Source organism: Tachysurus fulvidraco, chromosome 2 (assembly GCF_022655615.1).
Source record: "Tachysurus fulvidraco isolate hzauxx_2018 chromosome 2, HZAU_PFXX_2.0, whole genome shotgun sequence".
Lineage (NCBI taxonomy): Eukaryota > Metazoa > Chordata > Actinopteri > Siluriformes > Bagridae > Tachysurus > Tachysurus fulvidraco.
Genome location: NC_062519.1, coordinates 2,910,577 through 2,918,076, shown reverse-complemented (window position 1 = coordinate 2,918,076; position 7,500 = coordinate 2,910,577). Strand labels below are relative to the sequence as shown.

Below are 7,500 nucleotides of genomic sequence, written 5' to 3'. Positions count from 1 at the left end.
GACAACCTGATTAATTGCCACGTGTAAAAAAAAAAAAACATGTTAAGTGTTTTATGGTCGAATCGATACGTCGAGCGAGTCCCGGTTCACGCCTCGAGCCGCGCGAATGGCGTGATGAAACATTTTCGACCATCACATCGACGCGTCCGCCGGGTCTTTCCTCTCTAATTTATTGATAACCAGAATTCTTGTCCAGCTTTGGGCAAACTCCAAGGTCACTCTGGGACGAGGAGCGGCCCGAAGCCGCTGTAAACGTTTTTTATCCTCCACAATGTTTATTTATTATTCAGTAGTGGTCCTGACAGCTGTGTGAGGTTAAACGATGTTAAAGAGCAACTCTGGTGTCCTGTTGCAAAGAAGGAACAACGCTCCATGACAGCTTAAAGGAGAAGTCCACGATCGGGACGCTATCATTCCTGTAGATACGTACAACATGGATCATGGATTACTGCTGACGAGTCGTCGATGGTGTTGCGCTCGGGTCTCCATCATCAAACGTTTTATGACTTAGTCTTAAAATGATGCTGATTACGCTATAAGCTGAGCAAAAGCTCCTGGTTACACAACCACGCTTAATTCCGAGCCTATTTAATCTCAAGGTTTTTTTCTCATAACTTCTCAGGGTGTGTTTCTTCACCACCGTCACTTTAGTTACTTGCTCATTTACAATTCATCTAAATTTCATTTTGAACTTTTTTTAATTCAGAATTTTAATTTTTTTGAATAAGCTGTTTTGAGGCAAGAAAATTGTTAAAAGCGTTTTAGAAATAAAACTGAAGTGGAAAGTTAGCGCTAGCGGCCTTAATATACAGTATACACATTCGTAGCTACATAGCAAACACCTCCCAAATCAGTGCCGACTTGAGTCATACCTTAATCTTAATCTTTTCTACTGTGAAATATTACAAAGGTGATCGCTAGCTAGTCTAAATTCTCAGCTAGCTAGTCAAGTTAGCTATGAAATGCCAACATCTTCAGAGGTTTTGTTCGTTTCATTTGCATATCGTTATCACGTTGGTTTCCTTCTGAAGTGACTCAAACTGAAGGTAACTGATAAACTGTTCCAGACCTTAATGCTTCTCTCTGAGCGTTTGTTGACCTTCAGCAGTTTGATGACCTTCTACATCATGTCCACATCAAGAAAAAACAATTCAATTCAATTCAAGTTTATTTGTATAGAACTTTTTACAATAGACGTTGTCTCAAAGCAGCTTTACAGAACATAAACATAGAGCAGAAGGTAAACATAGGGAATAATAAAAGAAATAATGAATAATAAAAGAAAAAAGAATTAACAGAATAAAAAAATTCTACATTATATATATATATATATATATATATATATATATATATATATATATATATATATATATATATATATATATATATATATATATAGTTCACAATGTGTATGTATTTATTCCCCTATGAGCAAGTCTGAGGTGACTCAGGCAGCAGTGGCAAGGAAAAACTCCCTTAAATTGGTAAAGGAAGAAACCTTGAGAGGAACCGGACTCAAGGGGGAACCTCATCCTCGTATGGGTGACACTGGGGGTGTGATTGTAAATATACAGTCAGTTAAATATTGTAATGGTGTAAGGATCATGGACTTCAGATCTCCTTAGTATCACAGAGTCTAACTTGAGATGTCTCAGGATTCTTAGAGTCGGCCTCGGCTCAGCGGACGTCCAAAGGCGTCGTCCCACAGAGGACGTGATGTAATTATGATGTGATTATTTATTTAAAAATGAATAATCACATCACTCTTTGCAGAACTTCATAATCTGTAAAACTGTACATCAGCGTCACGGTGGAAGGAAACTAATAAATAGCGATGGAAACTAATAAATTATGCTGGATCAAACAAGCTCCGCCCACCGGCCCGCATCGATGTCACGACCAATCAGCAAACCCGCGACATTTAAAACAACAGAATCATTAATGATGGAAGTTTTGTTCAAAGAGCGACGTGACCAATCAGAACGTACGGGTGATTGTTACAGTTTTTAATTTATTTTCTTGATTTTGAGATGCAAAACATCATTAAAGTATGATTCCACAAAGTCGGGTCACAATCATAGTTTACATGATAAATGACTTTGATTCATTTTTATTTGTTTGTCAAGGACTTTCTTAAACGCGAGTTTAAAGCAAAACCGCAGCACAGCCAAGTTGTGGGAAAGGCAGAGCAACAAATCACACACACACACACACACACACACACACACACACACACACACACACACACACACACACACACACAAGCGCACACACACGTGACACGAGCAGGAAGCAGCGATGCTCATTAGCATCATAAATGTGTTACAGGTGTGAGTGACATGCAAGGGCTGATGGGTAACGTAGTCTAGTCAAGTTGCGATGTTTAATTTCACATAACAAAGAACGTGTAATATGTTATGTTTAATATTTTTAAGCAGTGTTTTACAAATAATTGCACATCTGTGAGCTGAGTGCGAACTTATTCGGGGTAAAATAACACTCGGGCTTTTATAAACAACATTTGAACTGATAAACATGACTGCACTGGCTATTTCAGATAGTAGTAGTGTAGTGGTTAAGGTGTTGATCTACCAATGTCATGATTGTGAGATCAAATCCCAGGTCCATCAAGCTGTCACTGCTGGGCCCCTGAGCAGGGCCCTTAATTCTCAATTGTTCAGTATAAGCATAAACGTAGATAAAAATATAAGTCGCTCTGGATAAGTGCATCTGCTAAATGGCGCAAAAGTAAAGTAAAATATTTCTGCCCTTAATAACAGGTGGTCTGTGAGGAATAAGAAAAAAAACCACCTCTCAGCCCAGGGCTTAATTTCCCCATGACTCAGAAAGTAAACGTAAATGAGGTGCTTTAGGTCTGACTTCCTCCCTCTGTCTGTCTCATCCTCTCTCAGGGAGCACATGTCGTAATCACGGTTATTAGCGTGCTCGCTGATGAAACTCCTAATTTGTGAAATCTGTTGCTGATGAGGGTCAGAAAGCAGGAACAGGTGGCCTCTCTATCGCTTTTCTCTGTCTTTCTCTGTCCCTCGATACTTCGTCGCACTCCTCGCTCCCTCCCTCCCTCGCTCGCGCTCTCGCTCTCTCGCTAGCCGCCACTTCCTGCTGTCTCGGACTGATGAAGCTGTGGCCTTTCAGTAGCTCCAAGGTCAGACATGCATGTCACAATTACACGTCTCAGAAATCCCCCCGCTGACAGCCGGCCGTGTGATAAATCACTAAACGACGTCTGGAAACAAACAAAAAGAGATCCTGCACTGCACAGAGCCTCAGGGAAGGAGGGACAACTTTTTTCCTTTCTTTACACTCCTTCTATTGTTAGTTTTGTTTTTTTTCCCTCAATCGCTGGAAGGTTTACTTCATGTATCACAAGAGGAAAAAAAATACTAACATGGATTCCACCTGATTGGTTATTTATTTATTTATTTATTTATTTATTTATTTATTTATTTATTTATTTATTTGTTTGTTTGTGTGTTTGTTTGTTTATCTGTCTATCTATCTATCTATCTATCTATCTATCTATCTATCTATCTATCTATCTATCTATCTATCTATCTATCTATCTATCTATCTATCTATCTATTTAGTTAGTTAGTTAGTTAGTTAGTTAGTTAGTTAGTTAGTTGTTTGTTTGTTTGTTTGTTTATTTATTTATTTATTTATTTATTTATTTATTTATTTATTTATTAAGAAAAAACAATTGGAAAATCAAAACAAGAACATGTCATTTATTATTAAAAAATACAATTAAAATTAAAAAAGCCAAAAAAATGTAATAATAATAATAATAATAATAATAATAATAATAATAATAATAATAATAATAATAATAATAATAATAATAATTAAACCCTTCCTCAAATAATATTTTCAAATCTGAGTGTGCTAATCAAAAGGGTTAAGTACTTCAGGAAGAAGCAGGTCTTTAGATGTTGTTTGAAGACGTCCAGTGACTCGGAGCTGTTTCAGATGAAGTTTAATCCACCAATGATTCACCAGAACAGAGAAGAGTCTTGCTTCATGACTTTGTTTTACCCTGAGAGAAGGTCGGAGCAGTGGAGAAGACGATGCTGGAGGATTGAAGGGACGAAGGGAGGGAGGGAGGTGCAGTTTGGGGTGTGATGAGAGCTTTGATGTAAGGGGGCACTGGTGAGGTTTTGCTTTGTAGGCAAGCATCAGTGGTTAAAATGATGCAGGAAGCTCCAGGACACCAGTAGAGGAAGAGCAGTAATGATATGGTGTGGGAGAACTTTGGAAGGAAGGTTGAAAACAAGTTGTGCAGCTGCATACTGGATCAGCTGCAGAGGTCAAATGGAGTTCGTTGGACAGTATGGAAATAACCAAGGACTGAACAAACACCTGAGTGTTTACACTTAGAATAATTTCACAGGTTCAAATCCCAGGACCACCAGCTGGGCACTGTTGGGGGTGTCGGCTGAATTTGGGTGTGTCGCGACTGTAAATGTAGCAGTATCTTTAATGCGCTCAACCATTTAAAATAAAAAAGAATAGAACTCTTTTGTAGAATAGAATAGAAAGTGCAATTCTTTCTTCTCAAATCAAATCAGGGTCAGTTACGATACAACGGCCCTGGAGCCCTGGAGCAGAAAGGGTTAAGGGCCTTGCTCGAGGGCCCAACAGTGGTAGCTTGGCAGTGTAGGGGCTTGAACTCTGATCTTCTGATTAACAACCTAACAACTGTGTTGTAAAAGCCTGTGCCTATCTCAGGCGTCATCGAGCATCGAGGCAGGATACACCCTGGACGGAGTGCCAACCCATCACAGGGCACACACACACACTCATTCACTCACACACACACACACACACACACACACACACTACAGACAATTTTCCTGAGATGCCAATCAACCTACCATGCATGTCTTTGGACCGGGGGAGGAAACCGGAGTACCCGGAGGAAACCCCCGAGGCACGGGGAGAACATGCTAAACTCCACATACACAAGGCGGAGGCGGGAATCGAACCCCCGACCCTGGAGGTGTGAGGCGAACATGCTAACCACAAAGCCACCGTGCCCATTACAACTGCACCACACCGATGTAAAACAAATCCCACTCGAGCAGCCATGCTACCTGAAATCCACCTTCATCTACATTGCTGTAGGTTTGTATTGAATAAACACATCGTGACCTAACATGCCTTTATAACATCAGGTTTAAAGGGTAAAAATATTTTTGAGTTCTAATAGAAAACCATTAGGGGTCCTGAATGACCCCAAATTAAAAAAAAACTATTAAATGTAATCCTTTAGTCTGCCGTCCTGGTTGACTTTCAAATCACTCCAGGCTTCAGTGTCTTCTGAAGCAATTTAAAGTGAATTAACAGCGTTCTGACAGATTCAATCGCAGTTCAATCAAAGTATTGACGAGCTTCTTTAAAGGATTGTTGATGGGCTCCCTTTTCTCTTCCTTTCTACCCTGCACTGTCATGAACAAAAATGTGAACCATTTAACTCTGACTTGAGGTCAGGCCTCGTAAAGAAACGCCGTGTTTGCATGAATATGCGCACGAAGAAGAACTAGTTTATTCTCCACATTTCTGAAAGGTATTTTACAACCTGGAAACCTTCCTGAAATAACATTTTGTCATTCAACCATCCCGTCTTCGGTCACAGTTCGCAACCTCGGGGTATCCTTGGACAATCGATTATACTTCTCCTCCAATGTTGCCTACAGTATGTGACACGTTCATGTCGGTTTCTTCTGTACAACATCAAGAAAGATCCGGACGTTTTTATCCACATAGGCTGCTAAGGTACTGCTAAAGTTCATTTGTTCATTCATTCATTCATCTTCTACCGCTTATCCGAACTTCTCGGGTCACGGGGAGCCTGTGTCTATCTCAGGCGTCATCGGGCATCGAGGCAGGATACACCCTGGACGGAGTGCCAACCCATCACAGGGCACACACACACTCTCATTCACTCACACACTACGGACAATTTTCCCAGAGATGCCAATCAACCTACCATGCATGTCTTTGGACCGGGGGAGGAAACCGGAGTACCCGGAGGAAACCCCCGAGGCACGGGGAGAACATACAAACTCCACACACACAACTCGGAGGTGGGAATCGAACCCCCAACCCTGGAGATGTGAGGCGAACATGCTAACCACTAAGCCACCGTGCCCCCTGTACTTGTTCAATGTCTTTTCATTTTAAAAACATGACTCCTGCACCTGTCTCCTGGCAGGTCTTCCTCTAAACGCAATTTGTCTTCTGGAAATGATACAAAATGCAACCGAGCGACTTGTTTTCAACCTGCCTAAGTTCTTCCAAACCACCCGACTTCTGCGCTCCTCCACTGGTGTCCTTCTAACTCCTTGCATCAGATAAAAAAACAATGATCCTTGCCTACAAAGCTAAAAATGGACCAGCACCTTCTTACCCCAAAGATCTAACCTAAATCTCCCTTCGATCTCAGGTATACATCAAGACTCGTTCATGGCGCCAAGGTGTTTGAAAGAACTTCCCGTAGATCTGAACATGAATGTTCTTCTGAACCTGAAGAACATTCATCCTTAGATCTAGGGGAAGTTCTTTCAAACACTTTGGTGCCATGAGCTCTTTTGTTGGTCGCTCTGGATGAAGGTGTTTGCCAAATGTCATAAATGTCGATGTATTTCTTTAAATCTACATCTGTAAGCATTTATGTCTCCTCGGTACTCTAACAGAACGGTCCGGGTCAAGTACGGCAGGACTTTCTGCCATCCGTGAACTTTACCTTTTATGGAGATTTGTGGGCGTGGCTCAATGCAAATGAGCTGGAGAGGTTTATGAATAATGAGCACGAGCATTTGTAAAGATTTGTCAGAAATGATTTATGAGATGTTTTTATTTTTACATGAAATTACATGTTAAATTTCCAAAAAAAAAACCAAAAAAAAAACAAATGCAAATTTTATTTCATTTTTTTTATATATTTTTCGATTTAAATTTTATTTAAATTTGCTTAAAAAAAAAACTGGACCGATTTTCCCTAAACCACTAGTGCTGTCAAGATCAAGAACAAACAACCTTTTTTGAGCTCAAAAGTTCAAGTTCAATTCAAGTAATCAGATACGTATGCGCTTTGTACCAATATATTATAAGCATTATAAGCGGTTATAACACAATTAGCGATTGTTAAGAGATCAGGGATTTTTCGAGTCATTGACAGGCATTTATTACAAAAACTGACATCTTTCAGCAGACATTTAGTGTATGATGTTATGAAGCTTGACGGTGTGTGTGTGTGTATGTGTGTGTGTGTGTGTGTGTGTGTGTGTGTGTGTGTGTGTGTGTGTGTGTGTGTGTGATCAGTATGGTGTTTGCTATTTATGTTCTGATGATGCTTTGCCTGGGTGCACATGCGTGTGCGTCTGGAAGCCACACGCTGCCTGTGTTCTGACACCGTGACACTGTGTCCTGCAATATGCTATTACAAGCCTTAGAAAAAAAAAAGAAAAAAAAACAAAG

General features: G+C 40.3%; 1 protein-coding gene across 1 annotated transcript in view; it reads right to left on the bottom strand.

Annotated features, from left to right (window-relative positions):
* The window catches only part of epha8 (eph receptor A8), a 74,759-nt gene that overhangs the window by 52,101 nt on the left and 15,158 nt on the right, over window positions 1–7,500 (bottom strand). The gene's annotated exons all lie outside the window — the stretch shown is intronic.